Source organism: Carettochelys insculpta, chromosome 12, assembly GCF_033958435.1.
Source record: "Carettochelys insculpta isolate YL-2023 chromosome 12, ASM3395843v1, whole genome shotgun sequence".
Classification (NCBI taxonomy): Eukaryota; Metazoa; Chordata; order Testudines; family Carettochelyidae; genus Carettochelys; species Carettochelys insculpta.
The window spans coordinates 34,575,044-34,600,476 of NC_134148.1; positions in this window are offsets into that span (position 1 = coordinate 34,575,044).

The following is a 25,433-nucleotide window of genomic DNA, read 5'->3' on the forward strand; positions in this document are numbered from 1 at the left end:
ACTCAGTATGGTATTTGGAGATAAGAAAATAGGAAGGAAGATTAGTGTAGATGGGATTGAACTAGAGAATGTAGAGAAGTTCATGTGTCTGGGAAGCAACATAATGTATGATCTAGACTGTAAGAAGGAAATAGTGACTAGAAGAGCAAAAAAGCAAGAGTGAGTTTGAAGGTGACGGATAAGATCTGGAAAAGCAAAGCAATTAGCTTAGGAATGAAGCTGAGCATTTTGAGAATGTGTGTAGTCAGCAGCATGTTGTACAGATGTGAGACATGGGTGATAATGAAAGATGCAAAAAGAAGAATATCGGCACTCGAGAGGAGTTGTTATAGAAAGATCCTGAGAATAGAAATGGATGCAGAAGGTCACCAACAAGGAATTATATAGGAAGATACAGCCAAAAGAAATCCCACTGCAGAAGGTTATACAACAGAAGTTACAGCTGTTTGGGCACATTTGCAGAATGAACGATGAATGAAAAATCAGGTCCATGCTATTCAGCATAATGGATGGTTCGAACAGGAGAGGCAGACCCCACAGAGAATGGGTAGATGGTACAGTAGATTGGTGTGGCGCTCGTCTACAGAAACTAAGCCACTCCACACTGGACTGGGAAAGATGGAAGGAAATCATGAGAGAGGCATCAGAAACCAACAGGCGCTGAGCCCATGGTTGTTGTTGATGATGATGATAATGATTAATTCAATGTACATCAGTATAATGCTATCCATGAGTGGAAAACATCAGCGTAAGAAGTGGCAAATAAGACTATAGATTAAGTAGCTCTGATATCGTACTAGGCTGGAAGACAGGAGTTCTGGGCTCTATTGTGTGACTTTGAGTCATATACTATACCTCTCTGTGTCTCAGTTTTCTTATCCTCTCTTTGTAATGCCTTGACTTAGGGACATTGACTTCTGAGCCAAATGATTGATTTTCCCATAGGATGTAACATCTTAGCTGCGTCTACACGTGCACGCTACTTCGAAGTAGTGGCACCAACTTCGAAATAGCGCCCGTCGCGTCTACACGCGTCGGGCGCTATTTCGAAGTTAACTTCGACGTTAGGCAGCGAGACGTCGAAGTCGCTAACCTCATGAGGAGATAGGAATAGCGCCCTACTTCGACGTTCAACGTTGAAGTAGGGACCGTGTAGACGATCCGCGTCCTGCAAGGTCGAAATTGCTGGGTCCTCCATGGCGGCCATCAGCTGGGGGGTTGAGAGATGCTCTCTCTCCAGCCCCTGTGGGGCTCTATGGTCACCGTGGGCAGCAGCCCTTAGCCCAGGGCTTCTGGCTGCTTCTGCGGCAGCTGGGGATCTATGCTGCAGGCACAGGGTCTGCAACCAGTTGTCAGCTCTGTGTATCTTGTGTTGTTTAGTGCAACTGTGTCTGGGAGGGGCCCTTTAAGGGAGCGGCTTGCTGTTGAGTCCGCCCTGTGACCCTGTCTGCAGCTGTGCCTGGCATCCCTATTTCGATGTGTGCTACTTTGGCGTGTAGACGTTCCCTCGCTGCGCCTATTTCGATGTTGGGCTGAGCAACGTCGAAGTTGAACATCGACGTTGCTGGCCCTGGAGGACGTGTAGACGTTATTCATCGAAATAGACTATTTCGATGTCGCAACATCGAAATAAGCTATTTCGATGTTGGCTGCACGTGTAGACGTAGCCCTTGAGGACAGGGAACGTCTTTGTTGTGTGTTTATATAGCACTTGATACCATGGCTGGGCTCCTAGGCTCTGCAACAAGACAAATAACAATTTGAAATGATTTAAGAACCCGTCATAAATAACAATCAAAAGTAATAATGATTGATAGCAATTAAACTTCAGGATATTTATTTTTTGTGACAGCTCTTTGTGACTATTCCCAGTCAGCTTTGGATTCAACTATCTGCACGAATTTTGTTTCACCTGCAAATTTTTCCTCCTCACTGTTTATTGCCTTTTATTCAGACTATTTATGAATCTGTTGAATAATACTGGTCCCAGTACAGGTCTGTGAGGGACCCCACTATTTATCTCTATTCACTGTGGCCATGTCCACACTACAGTGATCTTTTGAAAGATGATCTTCTGGAATATTGATCCACTCTTTCAACAGAGAGCATCCACACAGCCCCTGTTCTTATGAAAGAATGGGCCAGGGATCGAAAAATCCAGCACCGTGAGGACTGCTCTGTTGAAAAAAGGGCCCATGGAGTGTCTACATGTGCTTTTCTTCTAAAGAAGCTTTTGAAAAGAGGTGCTTTTCCTGACCCAGGAGCAGAAGAGGGCTTCCAGAAGAAAAGCCATTCGATTTTTGGATTGAAAGACAATATTTTGTTTTTGGATGTTCTGTGTGTTCTTTTGAAAAAGGACCTGATTTTCTGAGAGAACTTGCTAGTGTAGAGGCAGCCTGTGAAAACCAACCATTTATTTCTACCTTCATTTTCTGTAATTTCACCAAAAGACCTTCCCTCTTATCCCATGACTGTTTCAAAGAATTTTAATAAATTGTTGAGACAAGATTTTCTTTTAAAAGTAGGTGCTGGATTAGATATCCTCCTGTCATATGGCACAGAGACTGAGTTCCAATCCTCTGGGGAGATTGCAAGCATGTACTGAGGAGGAGGTGTGGCAGTAGCCCAAGCCTTCCTATGTTGCAGACTCCTCACAAAATGAGAAGAGGCATCATGGCATGGGAAATATAATGGGTGCCCAGCAGAGGAGAGGTCTGGACCTCTGGCCTACATTTTTACTAGGAAACAATGCTTGTTTTCCTTTTGTGTTCAACAACAGCAGTCAAAAGTCTGCAGTGGCATTTAATGGAGCTGTTGTATTGGGAAGATGCTGCTTCAAGTTTCCTCAGTGGTGCACTGGGAAGGTCCCCATTCTGGTAACAAGAAGCCATTGTCTTCAAGTACAGACAGCAGAGCACAGAGCTGAAAATTGTTTTTAATTAACATTCACCTCTGTGAGGCTCTCACTGTATGCTGCATGTCTGTTGATAAATTACACTGACACGCTGGGGCCAAATGGCAGAGACTGGAAAGCCACTTTTGCTCCCAGTTGTAATATGGGTTCAGCAGCCAACAACGTTGGCTCCTCAATATTTAAAAAGCTGCTGGGTGGTGCCTCATGGAGAAGGGTTTGACATTATTCCAAGTATAGTGAATCATTCTGGCTTGTGCACTGTATCTTAGCTATATGTCTTCTCCCTCATTAATTGTTACCAAATATCAGGCACATTGCCTACAGTTGGCTCCCCCGTCTTTGCCTGATGCAGCTCCAAAATTGGGTACAAAAGTAGGTTTAAGCTGCTTTCACATCTTCTTCTTGCAGGTCTGCTCCCTTCTGGTCCCAAGGCTCAATTTAGAGGAGCCCCAATTTTTTTTTTGCTAAATGGCCCATGCTAACATACTGATAGGTAACAATAACACATAGAAGGTCCTCGACATCAAGTTCTTTTCTCCAGCTATTTCTCATATTTTGGGCCATGAAAGGGATGGCATAACAGCTGCTGTATTGGGTGCGTTCTCACATATCTGCTTACATCATTGTTCTCAGTACTCTGTGCACCAATATAAGGTGTCAGTGTCTGTTTCCATCCACGTCTCCACCTGCTTAGTTTACACTTCACAGTGATGATCAGCCCAACGAATAGAATTTGCCTCTGAGTGGTCAAGGGCACTAGGATTAAATCAAAATGTTTGGGAAAGCAAACAGATACCAGGAGAGATTTTAATTTCTCATCTTTTTATCTTAAGGGATTAAATATAAAATTAATGTCATATGATGCTTTATGTGGAAATATAAGCATCATCAGCAAACAGCTGAAACAGAGTTAATTACATTCCACTGTACTGTTGTGTGTGTGTTAAGGATGGTGTGAGACAGAGTTGGAAGTGTGCTACTCATTATTTAGATTCCAGAGCTAACACTCAGCACTTTTCTACATGGTTAGCACGACCCACCATCTCCTCCATCATGAATCCTATCCTGTCTTTAGGGCTTCCTTTTTTTTGTGCAAATTGATTTAGTATAACTACTTTCATTTAAAAAACAACAACAACTGTTTCCTACCTGAGAAAGGGAAAGGCAAGGGGAGGAGAGGTGACGAAAAGGTTGTTGCTGATGGCGATAGCTACAGAACAGAAGGTTCAAGCACCAAGAGTCAAGTGTTTGTATCATGGCTAAAAAGACTAGCAACACTAGGACAAAGCTCCTCTTAACTTAAATGGTCCAGGACTAGATCTTAAATGAGAAAAAGGAGGAATTAAAAATGCAGTATACGAAAAATGTGCTGTGTCCAAAATTGGGCTGTCTCCACTGCATCTCATAACGGTGAAAATAGTATAATTCTGCAGCTATACTTCTCCTTTAGCCCAAGAATGAAATTTCACCTTATTTCCTCTCTCTCTGTGTCACCCCCACCCCCCCAACCACCACACACTCTTTAGCATTAATTGAACAAATGATGTTTAAGGCAAGAGGAAAGTGTTGATTTTCCCTCATCCCCTTCCTCATTCCTTTCACATTACAGATGAATTTTTTGGAGAAAAATGTTAGCTTTTCCTGCCCTCTGTCTCACCTTTTTCCAGAACCTTGGGTGATGACTTCTATTATTTCAGCTACCTTATACCATAAAGTAGCTTTATTGCTTCTTCTATTTAGCCTGAGTGAAGGTAGCTAACATGCCCTCCCAGCTTTAATGAGGGCTGTGGTTGCTTAAATAGTAAAGACATTGTTGCTGACAGCCATTTAACACTTTCCACAATAACATTGCTTTGTTTTAATAACCACATTTATTTGTTTTTCATTTATTTTACATATTTTATTATATTATATTTAATAATATGCTGTACAAGATTGAAGTTGAGGTATTTAGACCTCAGCAAATCAAAGACCATCATATCTGTCTCTTCCTCCAATCAGTTAAGAAACCAAATGTATCAGTTGTGAAAGCTAGGGTATCTTGAAGCTCTTTCTAGAAAAGGTCAGGTTAATATCTAATGTTATTTCAGTTGCAAGCAAATCCTGGTCAGTCATATCTGATTTTGAGAGATCTCTGGCTCCATATTCATAATCCCTGGCAATTATACAAGATTGGTCAGTTTCACTTTTGTCTGTCAGTTTCATTATACAATTCTCATACACTAGCACAACACTATTATATTTGGATTCTTGTAAATATTATAATTCCCCTTTATTTAATAGATTGAACACCCTAACAACAATCTAAAGAAACCCCCAACTGATATTAAAGACTAACAATTTCATTAAATTAACGTGAGGCTTAAAACAGATTGTCAGTGTCAATTTAAGTTAAGTTCCTCTTTCTACAGACAGCCCAGAAGAAAGGAACAGAACTGGGGTATTGCTACATGGGCAGGGAGGAAGAGTGAGTTGTGTGTGGGTGGACACAGGCAGAGAACACTCTAGTTAGTTGGGCCACTTCTTTGGTTAAATTAGTAAGTATTGCTTTAAAGTGTGTTTCAGTCAAGAAGGTACATTTTCCAAGCATAACTAAATGATCGGGCAAAATTGATTTACAGAAAAAACTTTATTGAACCACTTGCTATTTTTTCCCAATAGTCAAGCTTGGCCTTGAGTCATGGGAGATAATGGTGTGCCATGTTGTTTCTGAGCTAGATAAATCATCCAGTCTACAGCACAGTATGCTTACAACAATTCAAAAACAAGCTAAGATGGACCAAGTCTGGAGCAGGATGATTGGTTTAGGATCCAGCATGCATTCTTCTCTGCCATTTGGGGCACAGTTATGATTTCACCTCTTCTTTGCATCTCCAGCCCTTTCGGGGTAACTGCCAGCATCCCTTGTGCTCAGGGTAATTGAAGAGCTCTTGCTGCAGCTGGCCTTGATTTAAAGCCATAATGTGGAGGAGGTGAAGGGAAAGGATATTTGTGCCTTATATTCCTACTTCTGTATCCACAGGAGTTGGAAAGGGACATTTTCCCCCATGGAGCATGGTTAGAGTCCTAGGAGTTTTCTACTATGAAGCTGCACGGAATTTTATGGCATACCATTTAGCCTGGTTTGTTGGGTGGAAACCAAGGGTCAGGGCCTCAACAGCTGTGCATCAGCTTCAGCAACAGAGAGCTTGGTCCCATGTTGCTACCCACATTTGAATCACAGATCACAGTTTTATAGAAAGCACCCCTTTGTCAATAGTTTTATAAGGGGTTAATACAATTCTGTAGGCGTTATAAGCATTTTACGGTCATGAAGAAAATGGATTGTAGGTGACTGTAAGAACATCAAGAAGTGGTTATAAGCCACACATGAAAATTTTCATTTTATTTGCCATTTATTAAAAATCTTAATTAGTAATCATTTATTAACTGGTACTCTAACTGGTATTTACTCATACTCTAAAGTGTCTGAATTTATTTAAATTGAAACACATATGTAATGAGAAGATTCTTCCAGGTTCTGAATTTCCAGATCTAGTTTTCAAAAAAGCAAACCAAAGTACTCCCTTTTCTTCTGCACCAGATTGAAAACAGACCACTTATATTTTTTCCCCACAAGACCTTTCAACAGTTTGTGCTCCTTCTTCTACAGCTGTAAAGGGCTTCTCAGGGAGCTCAGGAGTCTAGTGCATGAACAGGAAATAAATGAAAATAATGGGTAACTTCAGGCTTTGTGGAAAAGGATGACTAAAAGGTCACTGCTTGCCAAATGGAAAGGAACAAATTCAGGAGAGGACTGGCTTCTGTGCACGCAGGGCTTGCTAGAGGGGTTAGAAACCCAGCCCTGGAAGTTCAAGTGGTGTGTCTGACCATAGTGCGTAGGATGAAATTAGTCAAGGATGATACAGGGACAATACTGAACACATTTCCTGATAGTGAGGTCTTGTTAAACTGTAGAATGAGTTCCCAAGAGAAATGGCAAAAGTGCTGTTGCTAGAGTTGATTATAGAGTTGCCTAGATGGAAACCCACGAGGATATTTTTATAAGGACCAACCTTGTATTTGGAGAAGAGATTGGGGTGGAAAATATTATATCAATGTTTGCCACCTCTAATTAAGTACTGGTTAAACATCTTGAATCTGGGACTCTTTCATCCGGCAACATCCATAAACCAGCATGATTATAATTAGCCAGAAGACCACTTATCTCGGGCGTGGCCAACTTTCCCGTGGTCCCATAACGTTTGTTTCCAGCCGTGAGTCGTGGCTGTCAGTGTTCTGTGCTGTTATTTAGTTGCAGTTTACCCCTAAATGTCTTCTAAGATCCCAGTAAGCAATGAAGTGTAGGCAATGTGCTAGAAAATATTGGCATCCCATGGTTTGGCAAATTCACTCATCCAGCACCAGTCAGGTCCCAAGGGTGCCAGACTAGAGAGGTGCAAGATGTATTTCACTCCTGAGTTGGAGTGACTTCCTTTGTGGCTCAGAAGGTAGATGAGTAGCTGTGACCCTTCTACAGTGATGGTTTTGTGATTTGGACTAGGAAGCAGACATCAATTTATTTCACAAAGTCCAGCTATCATGCAGCAGATGGCTCTGTCTTTTGCTCACGTTTTTTGATTTGGGCTGGACTTGAACCCACTAATGCAAGGCAAAAATCTCTATGCTCTCTTAACACTGAGTTGATCAGCACTCCTGTGATTTCTGTCTTCCAGCTTCAATGGGTGCAATGAAAACAAAATAGGTCTATAAAGCTTTTTAAAACAGTTAAGTGTCATGTTCATGACAGAGCTGTTTTGGTCCCTACCTTCATTATGCCAGGTGTGTTACTCAGCAATTACTGTAGCAGAATGACCAATAAAAAGAGCTCTTGTGGTAATACAAAGTCGCATTGTTTTATTCTACTGCTTGTTACAAAGCATGGGCCTGATTCTCTGGTACATTTAGGCTGTTTTGATGTTTCACTGTTGTATAGCCCTAATCCTGAAGTATCTAGACAGCTAAGGATTTCCTGAAGTGAAAAGGAATCTCTGGGAAGCATATAAAGCTACCAACTCCTTCCTGGCTGCTGGCACAGAGGGCATGACCAGAGATCCTTTCTGCTTCGCTGATTGCTAGCTGCTGGAACAGTTCCCTGGAATTTTTGGCAGCTGACATAAATTCAATTAGTTTTCAGGCTGCTCCAATGTACTCTCGGGACTGAGCTGATTCTTTAACAGTCTGCAAGACTATGGGAACACAAACATGGCTACAGATCCTTGTCCCCACAACATCACCTCCTGAGTTGCATCATGCATTCCTGAAGTATAGCCCAGAATCGGGACACACAGTTTACATGTATTATGATCACCTTTGGTCAGGCTGTGTGTATGTGTGTGTGGAGGTGGGTGGTGGTGTCTTGATAAAATAGAAATTATAATTCATCCTCTCAGGTAACAATATACAGTTTAAGGCACAAGATTTAAGACAGCCATTTTGCAATTGTTTAATTGGAAATTTTGTACTAGCGGGACAAGGTGGGTAAGTAATAGCTTTTATTGGATCAACTTCTGGTGACCAAAGAAATAAGCTTCTGAACTAACACAGAACTCTTCTTCAGTTCTGGGAAAAGTACTCAATTGTCACAGCTAACTGTTAAGCATAAGGAGTCAACATATGTTGCAAGGTGAAGTGGGCAATTGAACACCTTTACAGCCAGTGGCTAAAGGAGGTTTGTGCATTACAGAATGTAATGAGACATACTTCCAGTATTCTCACACAAGCCAGAATTTTTAACATCTAGTAAAATTATGGATTTAAGCTCCTAGGCTAGTCTTTTGAAGTGATTGTGCTCATTTCCTTTGAGACGGAAGACAAGGTCAAATATGGAACAATTGCTTTGTTCAATGTGCTTATGCCATGGATGATATAGTCTTTTTTTCCCTCCTTTGTGAGCTCATTTCAGAAAGTACTTATTATTTTCTGGTTATTAAAGTGCATAACTATTTTCTGCTTTTACGACAAACGAGCAAGCCTGGAAAGAAGAGTGAGTGTGTCTGTCTGTCTGTCTATCTATCGATCTAGTTAATTTCATTCAACCTGTTTTTTTTTTAATTGCATTTAATCAGCCATTCAAATGAATCTGGCCCTTTAAATTTCTGAATACCAGAGGAGATCCCATTAGGTCTTGTCCTCCTGTCAGTAGCTGAATGTGGGTGTTGAAGTCACAGATGCGGAGGAAATGTGCCCAGTTGGTAGATAATGCCTGACTGCCCTTTGACCCTCAGGTTAAACTGCTGTCTGGGCTGTGCAGTCCAGTAACCTAGTTCCAAGGAATGGAAAGCTGCCAGTTATCTGTCAGTATGCCAAGGCATTAAATCTATCACAGGGAGACAAAGATACAATATTGTTTAATGTCTTTTTCTTTCATGTCCCTCTTTGATAAAAGAGATGGGGGGGAATATATTTCATATATTATCCATTGTAGATCTCTGACTGTATATTTACATGTGCCAATGAAATTAGATTAAGTTATGCACATTCCAGGGAAAAGAAATACACTATTTATCTTTGGACCATCACACTCAGGATTTTTCAGCAGATGCATATTAAGGTACATTATTTATTTTTTCTTTATTATCCAGTAGCCCTCAGGATATTTACAGTCTGTTGCACTAGAGGTAAACTGATGGTTTATCTAGCTCATACAATGAGGCTGAGAAGCTGGAGCCAGACTCTTACAGCCTTTGATGTAATGAGGCAAAGGGCAGGAATAAAAAGATGCAAATAGTTTTGATTTGAGCCTGATGGCACTAAATAGAAGAGTGTTGTTGTTTTTATTTTTTATATTCGGGCATGAGACCAAAATAGTTTGTTTGCACACTGATGTTGTACCAAAATTGCCCCCCTCTGACCTCTTCAGCATTCCCCAGCTAGCATTGTGCAAAGAGGCATTTGACCGCAGAGTTAAAATGGAATGCCACTCCTTAGAAGTATTTGAACAGACCATGGCTGCATTAATGCCACTTACTGATTTGTCCTTGGGTAACTTGATTTCAGAACACCACCAAGAATGGAAAGTGCACCAGTAGTCCCAGGGACCATTTTAATCCAGGCCTTTTTTAAAAAATGAACTTTAAAGGCTTATAAGTTAACAGTAGTGAAACCATCCTCATCATCCCCTTGATTTCCCCCATCTCAGTTTGGTGGCAATTAAAAAATATTTCCAAGTGCATGTTTGAGGCTTGACATTAGCTGAAGGGATGCCATGAACCACTAAATCCAATAAGTCAACTCTGAGTTCATGTTAAACCAATACAATTTACTCTGTGGTGGTTAGAGATGCCAGTCTTTGATTCTATCTGTATAAGGCACACATCTGGCTCACTATCACCATAGCATTTGAGCACCTCTCAGTCTTTAATGTATGTATTCCTACAGCACACATGTAAAGTACTGCTGTGTTGTTATCTCTGTTTTATGGATTGGGGACAGAGAGTCAAAGCCCAGATTTTTGAAGGTGTTTAGTTGTCACTGGTCTCAGCGCTCCAATGCTGAACAGATTTGGGAGCAGAAATCTGATTTTCAGAGGGGATGTAGATGCTTGAGTCTAAATCCCTTTGGCAATGGGAAATTGGTTCAAAAGTGTCTAAATCCCTTTGGCAATCAGACTCTTGGTATTAAATCCAGTAGGCATTGTGAGTGCAACAGCACCATTAAAAACTGGGCCTAAGTGGTCTGCCCAAAATCACATTGCAAATGCGTGTCAGAGCAGGCAATTGAATATAGGAAAAGGAGGGGTCCAGAGCTAACACCTTCTACAATTTATAAGCAAGAATAAGGGGATGACTGGACATGTTGCAAACATGACACTTACATTCTTCCTACCTAAAGTTTCTCCTAGAATTTCAGGTAGAGGAATTCATCATTTCCTACTGTGTATTGCAGCTGGTGCAATATGCCTCCAACTTCACTCTAGGAATGGCCGCATTCTGGGGACATGTGAAATGTCCCTAGGGAAGATATTTGAGTTTTTTATTATTATTATTTATTTCTACTCACTAAAAGTTTTGCTCCCACACCTAGAGTTTCACTGGGGACAAGTTTATCTTACATTTTGGACATTTCAAACTGGGGTATTGCTTTAAAGAAATAAATCCTATGTCTCTCCTAGGTACTACGGATGTGATTCTGAGATCAATGAGACATATTTTGCTAGCTCTCAATGAACTAGTGTACTAAAAATAATGGTGTAGTCCTGGTAACATGGACAATGTGGAGAAGTGGGAAAGGCTAGCTGAGGTCAAACCATCTTGGACCCATGGACACATGCTCGGGACCGCGAGATCCTCTCACTCGTGAGCATGCTAATGATGTTACACTATTGTTTTTAACATGCTAGTTTGATGAGAGCACAAGTATGTGTTCTCAAACCAGGAATCACACTTTTAGCTCCAGGTGTAGAGAGAACCAAAAGCTTACACACCCTCATCCCTTAGGTTTCATTTCTACCATAGCTGGAATCGAGACTCTGGAGCTCAATGCACTGAGGATTTAATTAGCAAGTCTAGTGAAGCCCTGACAAACTGACTGTAGTTCACTCTCCTTTGACCACAGTAGTCTATCCTGGAAGGGGAGAGTAAAATACATCAACAGAGGAGTGTCTCCTATTGACCCAGCATGGTGTATTTAGAGCAGTAAGTCAACCTAAGGTACGTTAACTCCAGCTACATTCACATGGTCAATATCTATGTCATGGTTAATATTATTTATGCTTCTTTTCCAAGCTGAGATGTGCCCACCACGTCCCTATAATCACTATTTTACATGCTTATTTTTTTTTTAAATTCTCGTTAATCATTGATCATATACCCTGCCTGTCACCCTAGAATCTTGGTGATTTCTGTAGTGTAGATGAATGAGTTCCTATCATCAGATAAGCCAAATCAAGACCAACTTCCAAACTGAGATGAAGGAGATAAATATTCTTGTCATAATTGGACAGAGAGATTTACCCGGATTAGGAGCTCAGCTCTGAAAAGTGCAAAAAAATACAACAGCCTATAACAATAAGTGGCAATGGAAAATGGGCAAGTTGCTTTTTATAATGACTGTTAGGCACAGTTTCAGGAGAACCAGACAGACAAACTAAATTAGTCCAAACAGGCCCTGAAGTGTAGCAGTGTGGTTTTCTCCGATGTTGCAGTTCTGCTTGCTGTTAAAGAAAGTCTGGGGTTTGGTATACAGAGGCTTTAACCTGCTTAGGACCATGGCAAACACACATTTGGCCCATATAGTCCATGCAAAAAAGTTAGTATTGGTGGAGTAGAGGAGGCAGGGATGGAGCAGGACATTTCCAAACTTAGGAAACTTCCTTTTGGCTTAGATGGTTGGGTGAAGCTCAGTTTGAAATCCGATCTGTGTTACTATGTGAGATACCTGTATAACAAGTTGAAGAGTCTGCAGGTTGACCATGGGTTGGCAGACTTAACTGGCACACGTTCACTTCTTGCAAGCGCCATGAGTTGGTGGACACCATATACAAAAGTCGCACCAGGCTAGTGGACCAAATATCCACTGTTGTTCAATCTTCCTTTAGTTTTTAAATGTTGAACATCTTCAGTGCTGTGTTTGTCTTCTTTTTTTGTGGGTGGGGGGAGCAATGAGCACATCTGCAGGCGATGACAGCACCCATACAAAAGCATCCATCGTTTACTTTCATCTCCTTCCTAATGGAATGGAAAATGGAGCATAAAAATATCCCATGGAAGGTTAAGTGCTCACTTCTAACTGTAGTGGATTTGGAGGAATCACTGAAGCAAAGCCTGCAGAGGGTGGGTGGTGGGGGTGGATGGGTTGTATCTTTCTCTGCTGTTTGAATGAAACCATGTTATTACAATTAACATTAAAGCAGGAATGCACAAGGCGAAGGGGAGGGCAGGCAAGGAAGCACTTTTATGGCAGGAGATGAAGTTGACCCTGTAGATGGTAACTGAGTTATGGTCCAGCCAGTCTCTCTAAGGTCATTTGTTTTTATGTGAAGTAAGAGGTGTAAAACGTGGACAAGAAATCCAAACAGGAAGGGCCTGAACGACACATGTGGAAGAGCTTAACAAACACAAACTCAGCCCCAGCTACAGACTGATGCTTGTCAGCTAGAGACTGGCTGAAATACACTGGATTCATTGACATGCCTGGGAGAAATCAGCAGAGGCTCTGCTTTTAGGCCTGGCCTTAGGGCCAGGTGAGCAAGGCAACCAATTACCATAACATCCGCTGTCCACTGCCATAACATCTGAGCCCTATTGTCAGTGTGCCCCCTTGGAACCCACTCATTGGTTGGGCCCGGCTGCATCATGCTGCTTTGGGCCCCACCCACCAGCTGGGTGCTGCTGTCAGCTTGCCACTTTAAGCTGTGCCTACCAGCTGGACACTGCTGTCAGTGTGCCACCTTAGCCCCCACCCACTGGCCCAGCCCCGCTGACAGCGTGCCACCTGGGTCCCCACTTACCAGCCAGGCTCTGGTGGGCCAGGTCTGGCTGCTTTTGAAGGGTGAATCTCAGGGGTTAGGGACTACCTGTAAAACTGCTACTGTACAGACCTATGAAGGACCCACTAATGTTAGCTTTAAGATGGCAATTACAGCTGGATACCCTGTTATGAAAATGAATTTTGAGGGGCTGGCCCTGGGGTGAAGAGAAAGACTTTTATAAAATCCCTGTCAGAGGATAATGCTAAGGCTACCTTTGCTTGCGCAAGTGGAGTGGGGACAGCCGGGCATTGTTTTAAAAATATTGGTGGAGTAAAGGGGGCAGGGATGGAGCAGGAAAAGGGAAAAAGGGATGAAATACTGAGAATAAATGTTAATTAAAAATAAAATTAAGAAGAACGTGTCTCCAAGGCCACCTCTTTCACAGAGACCATCTGTCAAACATCTCTCTCTCTATAAAACCCAAGAGTGGGAGCCAATCTTCTCAACAGTTCTTTACATTTAATGCCTCTTTCTTGGCCTTGGAGGTGGCTCTTATAGACAGAAGCTGTCATCTGTAAAGATACAGATGTCTATGATGCCCACACAGAGAGGAGTGCTTGGAATTCAGGAACCGACACCACGTGAGTGAGGGAACTGCCAAAGGAGATGGTGAAACTGTGGTGAATAGTGTCCCAGCAATGCCAGGGCTTGTCAGCCCTTTTAGAAAATAGTAATTTGTCATCTCAGTGCAAATGAACTGACAATAGGAGAGGATGGGGCCTACAGTCAGATAATAAAAGTGCTGGTCATGCATAAAACTGGGAATCGTGTCAGGTGCTCATGAGTTCTACTCTTCACCTCCTCTGTCTGGCACGACCTCTGCCTTAATTTTCTCATGTAAAATTGGGGATCATAATTAGTTTTGACTCTGAAGGATGGGGTGAGAATTATTTGGTTGATATTTGTAAAACATTTTGATTAATAATAAATTAATTTGCAATAAATCTAAAGTAAATATTGTTATCACAAAAGTGATGGCTAACCACTCTGTTGAAAGGCACAAGCAAGGTACTGATTATTGAAATGGTTTCTTAGACAGGGCTGCAAACACCCATTGTGCTTGTAAACAAAAAGACATGGTTCTGGACCCATAAGAGATAACAATTAGTTGGCTCCAACATTGTCGTCATCAGGTATTTTCACACACAAAGAGCAAGCAGATATTTTCAGTCACAACAGCCTTCCTTTTAACCATGAAACAAGAAGGAAGAAAAGTAAATGTCTGTGAGAGGAGGCAAAGCGCATATATCTTACAGTTTGCACTAAACTCTGGGAACAAAATGGCGGCTCAACTGGGCAGGTGGGGAGAATGCTATGAAATGCCAATGCGTAGTACTCAGGTTAAAGATCTCCCACATTCATAGCTGTATGCACATGTAAAACTTTGTGCACTTATATACATGGCCCCTTCTCATCTCGAAAGACAGTGGTTAGCAGCAGCAGTGAGGATCTATGGCCGGTTTGAGTCTGCAGCTTCTCTCATGGCTTATCCATCCAATATTGGATTTACACGGTCAACTGCAATAACCGTATGTCAGTCTATTTCCAAATTCTTGAGTCTGAGAGCTTTTCCTTCTAAGATGAAGTTCTTTTGTGTGGCTTGTACATATACTATCGAAGGATGATGTGCCCTGTTGTAGCTGTTGTCACCATGTATATTGAGCTGATGATGTAGATTCCCAGGATTTTGCATGGATGCTACATTTTTTCAGGGTGCTTTTGCATCTGATCTTGAATCTTAGCTTTGGTCTTCCTCTTGTTCTCAACCCACATGACAGTTTACTGAAGAGGATTTCTTTGGGAAGACATTTGTCACCCATTCTTCTCACATGACCAAGCCAACATAGTCTTACTGCCATTGAGGATCGCTGTAAGGCTGGGTATGCCAGATCTTGCCAGAGATCTGCATTTGAAACTTTATCTTGCCAGTGGATATTCATAATTCTGTGAAGGCAGCAAAGATGGAAGCTGTTTAGTTTTTTTTCCTGGTTTGAGTAGCTGGTCCATGCCTCAGAACCATATAGTAGGATGCTCAATAAACATGCCTGTTGGATTAGTTTCTTTGTTTGCACTTTCAGTTTAGGACTGTTCCGTGCACTTTTCGTAAGTCTGCCAAAAATAGTCGCTGCCTTCCTGATTCTGATGCTGTTTGTCCAGGGACAGGTTCATGGTGACAGTAGATCCAAGGTAGCAGAATTGTTGAACCACATCTAATGGTCTGTTATCCGGAATGACATGGGGTCACTGAGGTATATCTAGAGTGAATACAGCAGTTTTCTTCATGTTTATGTCAAGGGAAAACATCTTGCAGATTCTGGACAAAGAATCCATCAGTGACTGTAGCATGCCTGAGCGACAGGAGCTGCATCATCTCTGAAGAGGCGTTCCCTAATGAGGACTTGACCTTAGTTTTGGCCTTGAGTCTTCCCAGGTTGTAGAGAGAGTCATCTAATCTTGTTTGGAAAAATACATTGCTGTGTGAGTTTTGAAATGCTCAATTTAGTAGAACTAAGAAGAATATGCCGAAGAGGGTAGGGGCAAGAACACGCCCTTGTTTGACTCTGCTGTTCATTGCAAATGGTTCCGATGTAGATACATCATATTGTACTGTTGCTTTCATGTTTTCATAAAAGAATGTTATGAGCTTGAGTAGGGTCAGTGGGCAGCCAATCTTGGTTAATACTTTATATAGTCCTGATATACAAACTGAGTCAAACACCTTTGGTAAGTGTACAAATGCTATAAATATCTATCTATGTTCTAATATTCAAAAGGCATCTGATTGGGTGACCTGAAAACTATGTATGATGGGTTGAGGAAAGCACTTGGATCAAACATTACCAAAGTTGCCCCACTGAAGCATTTAAATGGACAGGGGATCACAGACAAAAAGCTACAGATGTCCAGAAGGGCGGAACACTACTCAAGTCTTTATTCCCATGAGTGTACAATACATCCTGAACTTGACAACCTCATCTCAACCCTTCCAGAAATGTCTGAGCTAGATGCAGAGCTATGGAGGAGGAACTTTCTTTAGCTCTATGCACTTAAAGTAAATGAATTTCATATAATTGTGTGTGTGTGTGTGTGTGTGTGTTTGTGCGTGTGTGTGTAAGTAAAAGTAGCTGACAGTACTAGGCAGACTGGCTTTATCTACAGCTCTTGGCAACAGACTTGGACTTGCAGGCCCCCATTCTGTCTTTCTTGCCTTCTTCTGCTTCTGTGGCACATGGCTGGCTCAGCAGCACATGGTGATGATGGCTTAGATTGTCTCCTGTGCCAGACAACCAGACTGTCTTCTTTGCCCTACACTCTTCCTCTTTCCTCCAGCGTGACACAGAAGGTGCACAAGACAGAAGATGGGTCTGAGACTCATCCACTGGTAGAGTTCTGGTAGCTGCAATTTTCTGTGAAAAGGAAGTAGTGCAGCCAGGTGGAGAGAGATTGGTTGGGTGGAAAAGGGAAAAGCTGGGAGTGGATTAATGGATTTAGAGCATTTTTGAAGTGGAACATCCACTTTTGGTTGTTATTGCAAATTATAAAATTTATTCACTCAGCCTTTTCAACAAGCCCAATTTAGGGCTGTGGGTAAACATTCAGGTCTGTCACAGTCTGCATGGCACTCCCAGGTTATTGTTTATTTAGTGATATTTCCATGACCCCTCCTACCCACAATGCCCGTCTCCAGCTATATTCTCTTTCTAGCCACTTTAGCTCTCCCCTTTCTTGGCATTTCTAGGCTTATCTCTGTCCCATTCCTTATTGTCCTTGCAGTGCACCTGTATAAATCCTGCTGGCCTGGAGATGGAATGGAATCAGCCTACTACAAGGAAAAGCTTGCACAGGTAAGTGCTGGTGTGAGGGAGAGGCGATGGGGCCAAACGTAGTGAAGGGAGAGGAATTTCTTGGAATTTATAGGTATGTTTATCAGTGCTAAACTTTAACTGAAGGAGAGGAACAGGGAGACTCATCTCTTGCTTATAGGTGTATTATTTATTTTTTAATTGGAGCCCATTTTCTTAGTGGCAAACAATGAACACTATGCAATGCCTATTTATTCTGTGGTCTGTATGAAACAAATTGGTGGTCTCCATCTTCAGCCTACTGGACGTGTCCACATCTCCCTGCACTCCCCCACATACACATCACAGTTGGCTAGTCTGCAGGCAATTGAAACCCCAGACATGGGCAGTTTCAGCAGAGGAGACCAAATTGCAGCATCGTGACAGGAGGCTTGAGGAGAAGGAATGCACTGCTTCTGCTCATGTTGTACCTTTTGTGGGGATAAATAGGTATCTTCAGTTTCCAGGGCTATTAATCTGACACATTTTTAGGATCATTACATTGATTTGGAGGAAGAGGAGTGGGAAAAAACAGTACAAATAAAATGAGGATAGTTGAATGTAATTCCAGGTATAGTGCTCTGACGGCTGCAAAATGCACTTGATGTTTACAATGTCAAGTTTTCAGATCTCCAATTTTGTTGCTTGGGGCTGACATTTGCTTTGGAGGAGAATCTGTTTCTAGAAGCAGCTTAGAATGTTTCTAGGGGATCCCCAACTTGTCATTTGTTTTGTAACAGTTGCCATTGAGTGCAACACTTTTTACATTTTTGTGATGGTGTTTCAGACTTGTCTGCAAGCCGCCTTCAACTGATGCAGAAGCAGTTATTAGATACTCACATGCTAGGTAGGTTCCCATGTCAGAAATAAGTAGGTTAATAGAAGGAGGCCTATCAAGAAGTGTGAAGCAGGCCAGCCTGTTAGGCCACAGGCTACCAGGTTGACCATTTTGTCTGTGCATCTGTCCTTATCCACCGGTAGAGTGAAAGCGTAAACTGTTTAGGGCAGCAATGGTCTTTCTGTTCAGGGGTTGTACAGTACTTGGAATAATTGGGTCATGGGCCATGACTGAGTTTCCTAGGAGCTGCACTAACACACATCATTATAGGTCCATGGCCCATTCTACATCCTCCAGAATTGTCAACTCCTTTCTGTAGGCTTCCTGGAGAATGACTGAGTGGGTATTTGATGGATGGGAGTGAGACTGTTCCTGTCTCCAAAGATGAAAAGTACAATGGACAACAACAGACAGGACATGTAGTCTGCCAATGAGTCTCAGTCTATTTTTGAAGGGTCAGCAACTGAATAGGAAAAAGCAGTTTAGCACCACTGTCAACAAGAAGCAAAGGAAGGTTGGTTTTTGGCTGTTGGGAACTGAGCTGAGACCTATGAACTCATTGATCTAATTATAGTGCCACATAAGAATTTTATACTCTACAAAATTAAAATAAACCATTATAAGTGAGGAGGCTTATTTACAACTAAATGCTGTGCCTTTTAAGCCCTTCTCCTGAATCTGGGATCTTGTAGGAGGAGCAAAGAGATAAGAACAGAGAAGGAATCCATTGACATGCTTGTTCTGTGCCAGACCAACAAGTCACTTTGAAACTTTTCAGTCTTGATATTTTTTAAGTGTCATAGATTATATTTTCATGTACACACATCTTCAGGAAAATATTGATTACCCATTGTATATTCCTTGACAGCCCACTCTGAATGGATTAAGTATACTCTAGTCAATGAAGCAAAGATGTGTTGATGAAGAGAAATTGAACTGTATCCTGGAGATAATGTTCTGTCTCTTAAAATAGACACTGTACAGGTATCACCTCTTCACTACATTGTAAAAGAAAATAAGTGGCTATGCTGTGAGTGTCAACAAAGTAATATACAGGCCATACTTATAAACTGATGTAATATAAAATACTTGATATAAACTACTGATGATTTTCACTTGAGCTCTTGAGAGCATTGTGCCTGCTAAAGATTAAGCAAAAATGGGATTTCAAATTTGGCCATTTCCAGTTTGTATCGTCTCTACTATTCCCCTTTCAGTTTCAATTGGTTTGATATTTGTCTTCACTTTCCGGCCTTACCTGGCTTGCAAGTGATGCTGCACGCTGTTAAATAGCTCGTGTATTCTGCAGCAGAGCTGGCTGCATTTCAGTGGAGGGAGGTGTTTTCAGAGCCTTATCTTGCTCTCTTCTTGTGTGCAAAAGGTGGATGGAATCTAATGGGAGGTCTGGGTATAGAAAGGCAGTAAGGCATCAGATGCCTGTTGTTTGTGGATTGGTTTGGGATCCTGATGGATTAAACAAATCCCGAATTAAATGTTAGGATCATTGAGAATGGAGAGAAAAATAAATAAGGAAGAACCATATAAGCAGAGGGCAAGAAGGTTAAATCAGGCAAGGAACAGGAGGGGAGGCTTCCACTGCAGCTCAAGGGTGAATTCTTAGTGTTAGTAGCATGGTTCATGGAAGGTCCATGGAAGAATGAAAAGGTCCTGCCATTCTGATCTTCCTGACAGTGTGATTTAAAGTGTTGTAGTCTCCATTTTGTTTCTGGCATGACCTTGAGTCTTACTTTTGCCTTGAAAAGGAAAGAACCAAGTTTGTTTTCCTTACTGACGTTGGTCTTTAATGGGTGTGTGGGTATGTGTGATGGCAGGGTACTTTTCAGAACTGAACCCTATGAACAACCTTGAAGCAACAAAACAATAACAGTTTTGGGTTTACTGTTGCCTTCATTTGTGTTTTTTATAGACACTGTCAGCATATAGTCTGTACTATGAGCCATCTTCCTCACAGGAGATTGTGCTGTTATTCTAGATATTTTTGATATGCTGTCTAGAAGTCTCTGAAGAGAGATCTGTCTTTCCTAACAGCCGTCATTTTTATATAAAATCGAGGGTATTCATATTATGTCTTCATCTTCTATATCTCAACTAGTAACAATATCACAACTACTCCCTCCTGACAACTACATTCATATCTCATTAAGATATTTCATGTTTTATTCAGGAATTTAAATGAAGCTATCAGAGCTGTAATAGCATCAGTTTGGGATAACTATAGCTCATTGATGCCAGCCTCAAGAGTTCTAATTAATATATTTTTAGCTCCCTGGCTGTCTTTAGGCTTGAACAGTTGAGTGTAAAAGACAGGGTAGAGGGAAGAAAATCTTCACCCCCATTTTGAGATTTACATGGGAAAATCTTTGAAAGAAGGAATTTGGGTAATTTTGCTCTCCCAGTCCTTCTTTTGCTCTTGAATATTTTCAACACAGAAATATTTTAAACTTGAAGGATGTGGACCTCTTTCTGAAAGGTGGGGGGGCACATTAATAAGCATTCTTCTTCACTGACCATTTGTAAATTAAACCAAAAATAAGTTACACATTTTTTAATCTGTCTCCTTTACATGTATGCCCAGATTTGGATTCAGATTTTGGTGCTCATTCCTCTCAATTCTTTTCCTCAACCTCTACCATAACACAGAGATTGTTAAAATACTGTAAAACCTTTTTGAATTTTGCAATATGATCAGGAATGTAAACAGGATCCTATTAGAGAAAAGAAGCAAATTTGGTGCCGGCATCATTACTGATAGATAGAACTTTACCATGAAGCATTCAGTCTGTCTTCACCTTCCCCTCTTTTCAATGGTAGGAAATGAAGCTTAGAGGGTTTTTTTTTTTTGGTTGGTTTTTTTTTGTTATTCTGTCATTGGAATTCATAGCACTTGAATTCACTTAGAAGCCCGAACTATTTTCTCAAATCACTTCAGTCTCTGAGACTCTCTCAGGCTGTAGTTTGTAAATCACTCTTGTGGTGGACTATCCTGAGGGGATCAAGACCCCTGGAAGCTTGAGTCATATTGAATTGCATTGTGTAGAGGAGTGTCATTAGGAGTTTACTGTAAGGGGGCAAAAAGAGGCCTTATAAATAGGCTAATTCAGATGGCACTTATATGTTTTAAAGGTGTTATTGAAGACAGAGGACAGTACCATTATTTGCTCCCTATTTCACTCTCATCAGCTTCAGCTAACAGGGGATGCTTGAATAGCCCAGGAATAGGAGTTTTAGAGAGAACCTGCTTCAAAAACTTAGATTTTTTTTATGTAAGCAACTTTTAGGGATCATTAGGGGTTTATTTAACTTGCTTCAAAGCTTGCAGCGAATCCAGTCTATACTGTCTCAGATTGCTCCCCTTCCAGGGCAGTCCTCTTTATCTTATTTCTAGTCACTTAGAAGACAGTCTTTTGCAAAGGCTGCATACTAGCATGTATGTATTTGAATAAGGGCGTTCCTGACAATGAACGAGCTTTTGCTGGGAAGTTTACCTAACAGCTGCATTTTCCCATCTGATTAGGTAGTAAGGTAGTGCCTAGCAAAACATCTCTCTCAGCTGGGATGATGGTAACAATTTTCTTCCTGGGTAATTCATTTCCAAATTAATTAGCATGAGGTGTCCATGATTGGGTGTTGCCTCAGTTGCGCTTGTCCCTGAACATTAAATACCTGTATTTCTCTATTGTGTGGACAGGAGTGTTACGGTGAGAGCAAAGACAAGAAACAGGTGTGTTGCATTCTAGGAGTTATGTCAGGAACCCTGGCTCATGCCTTTGCCACTCGCTCTCCTCAGAAAGAATATGCAGACCAAAATACTGTCTGTCGGCCTTTGTGTTTGGTGTAAGCAGGACCTCTGCGTGCGCACACAAAACTACTGTCAGAAGATTGAAGGGTAGGGAGTTGCGTACACTCAGTTGGGCTTATAAATGAGGTCTAGTGATTGGCTGGCCTTCACCAAGGCTTTACATAAAGTGTTTCCTTGGGATTTAGTTGATGGGTTGCTTTGATCCTCTGTCCTTGCACTTGCATAACCTGGATTGGAGTCTAGCCCAGTCCTAAGAGATAGAGGGTCACTCCAGTTTGATAGTGTGAGGTCAAAACCGGAATGAAGCTGTGCTATCTCAATTGCGATTCAAGTGTACAAAAGTATAAATCAAAAAAGCAAAATCCTTGAAGGGACACCTTGCAGCTGTCTCAGGAAATGAAAACCTTTAAAATAAGTAGATTCAAGAACAGAAGAATCTGTTGGCCAGTGCAACTAATAATACCATCCGATATCCATTTGCAGAACATAAAAATACTATTCCTCATATAAAAAAGTACAGAACGTATTTGTTACAAGCAAGTTGGGACACAGATACTTTGCTGTAATGTCAACCCAGCAGCAGTCATTCATTATATTTATGTGTGTGTGATATATAAAGTGTATATATACAAACTTACTGCATGTTTCTGTATTCATAGCACTTTTTTCTCAGAACTTTTTGGCAAAATGCAGCCTAAAAATCCTACTTGGTGATTTACATAAAGCTCTGGCAACTCTTGGGTCCCCTTTTCTATGCCCTTGAAAATTATGGATAGGCCCACAGTTCACCCCTTTAGTCATGAAAGGGGAAAGAATGAGCTTTTTCATCCACAGTATTCCTGAATGCTACTGTCTCATTTTGCTGCAGGGTACTTATAATTTTATGCTTATTTAAACAGACACATTTCTAGTTTATGGGCATATTACTGGGGAAAAAACATGTAGCTTAGAGTTCAGTTCTGATGGGCAAACACCTGAGCCCCTTTAATAAGAGATAAAAGAGAAACTATCGCCTGGCCTGCTTCCTATATTACAGGGCTTTGCTTGCAGTTAGATACTGGTAACTTGCCCTCAGCACCACACAGGCTAAACTTGAAGGTACAGTGATTATAAATGGTTTGTGATGATGCCACTTAAACCCGCTGTTGCAGAACTTGTATGTGTCAGTGAATGCTACATGATGATAAGCATAAGTCAAAGTTTAAAAGTTCAGGACGTTCTCATCTGCCAGGGAAACCCAGGTTGGGATTGAATTAAATTGAAGTCACAATCTACACTGGGCTGAATCTCCATTGTTTCAAAGCTACAAAGAGTTTTTTGTACTCTCTCTATTGGTCTGATATTTGTATTATTATGGTCTATGTAGGAAACAAATATGGTGCTCTTACATAGGAGCTTGTGTTTCTGGCTTTTACTGGTGATGCTTAGTCCTGCATCTAAAAAATAAGAAGTTGTAAGCATTCAAAATATACTATGTGTTAACTATTAGCTAGCTGCAAGCTTGGAGCTGCCTTACTACCTTTGAAGGTATCAAAAAATAACTTAAAATCTCTGGGCCTACAGCTGACCTTGTTGAAAGATATGCCATGGTGCCCTCACTTATGTCAATAGTATAACTCTCATAGTATGATTACTGCACTAGAAGCAGATTTACATATCTCTCAGCTACCTGAGTTTGCTATCTATGTTCTTTGGTGTCTGAATGCCTACAGAAAGATGGAGAGATGAGATAGCAGTGGTGAACCAAAGAGTACTGAAGAAAAAAGACTTGGTGGCTCTTTGTAGGGAGATGCTAATGTGGGTTTGGGGTGAGGGGGCATGGGCTGTGGACTGTCCACAGAACAGCTCCATAGAATGACAGACCTTCTGAGAGGGAGATATATAGATATCTATTTGCACTTCTTCCCAATGCCTTGAATTAACGTGATGCAACACAGTTTAAGGAGGCTCCAGGCTCCATTTTCCACTTTAGGGGTGAGGAATCCTCTTTTACCTCCTCTGCAAGACAATGCCTTTGTACTTGGACCTTGTTAATATGTTCCAAATTGGTCCCTAAGAAAACTGTCCCTCCACTAAGCCCCTGATGTAAAGCCACTGCAAAAAGGTGGGAGTTCTGAAGCACAAGATTTAGTGTGAACCTTTCCTCATTTTTATTACCAAAGTTGAACTGAGCCCTTTTACAGTGTTCTAAGATCTTTAGATAATAAACATTATTTTATTTCTGGGTTCTGTCTAGAACTAGAGGGCACTTTGGCAGTGCCACCGCTGAGACAGGAAAGGGCCAGGACTCTTGTGAGAAAGCAAATTAGCATGAAAGTTCTAGACCAGTCTGCAAATTCAAGACATTAATTTTGTTCAGATAAACTCTGGAAAATCAAAGAAGCCAAGTCAAACCAGGCTCACCGATGGGTGCGGGGAGTAAATGTCTCCAGGCCCAGCATTTCAAAGGGGCCCAGAGCTCCAGCCAATGCTGCTGTCAAAGCTCTGGTCCCTTTTGAAATGCTGTGGAGCACTGTGCACTACTCCATGGGTGTCCCAGAGGGAGTGTGGGAGAGGACCCCAAGCCCTGCCCCTTCTGCTCTTTCCTTCAACCCTTCTGGGACAGAGAGCCAGGTCCCCCTCCTACCTTGCCCTGGGACCCCAGTGCCTCTCAATGCCTCTGAATCAAACCCAAATATCCAAAACCTGTAGATATGCTGACTGGAATTGGGAGTCACTGTCCCTCTTTCCTACCCCCTTTATTTAAATCCAAACAATTCCTCACAGTTAAAACATGTCCCCCAGGTAGTAAGTTTTGTAGCCCACACCTTTCCTTGAAGTCGATATTTGGTTCAATAAGTCATTGTACATATTTCTTCCTGTGTAATTAGCATGCTGAGAGACGCCTCCCTAAAATAAATTAGATACATATTCTGGTGTGTTTCAAAGGTGATGATGTCATAAACTAGCCACTTTCAGAATCTTCACATTTGCTACATTTTAAAACATCTATTCAAATAATCATCATAGTGTGTATAACGTTCAGTTTAAAGCAGCTGACCTTTTTTCACACAAGCAATGGCTGTGTGTTATTGGCGGTCAAAGTATATAAGCCCACCTACTCTCTTTTATGTCAATAACCCATGTCAGGAAGTGAAAATGCTGCAACTGTCTGCTCATAAAATTTCCTTCCAATTCTTCCATTGGGGCAGGAGATGGCAGGTTCCAACACCCAGGGACTGAGCCAGGGATTGACCTCTTTCCATCTTCCAGAAGCATATTCCCATGCCTCTAACCCAATTCCCTCCCACCTTAGCTCCATACTTCCTCTGGAAAATACGTCTTCTGAAGTCACTTGTACTGGCTGCACAGGTTTGTGGTTGTTCTGTTTTGGTGTGGTGAGAATAGTCCATCGGAGACTTGCCACCAGCAGCTCTTCATGATTCTGTATGCTCAAGACCATGCACCCGGATCCCATGGAGTTTTCATGAGCAAAGTGAAGGGACATGTCCCAGAATGGGCAATCCCAT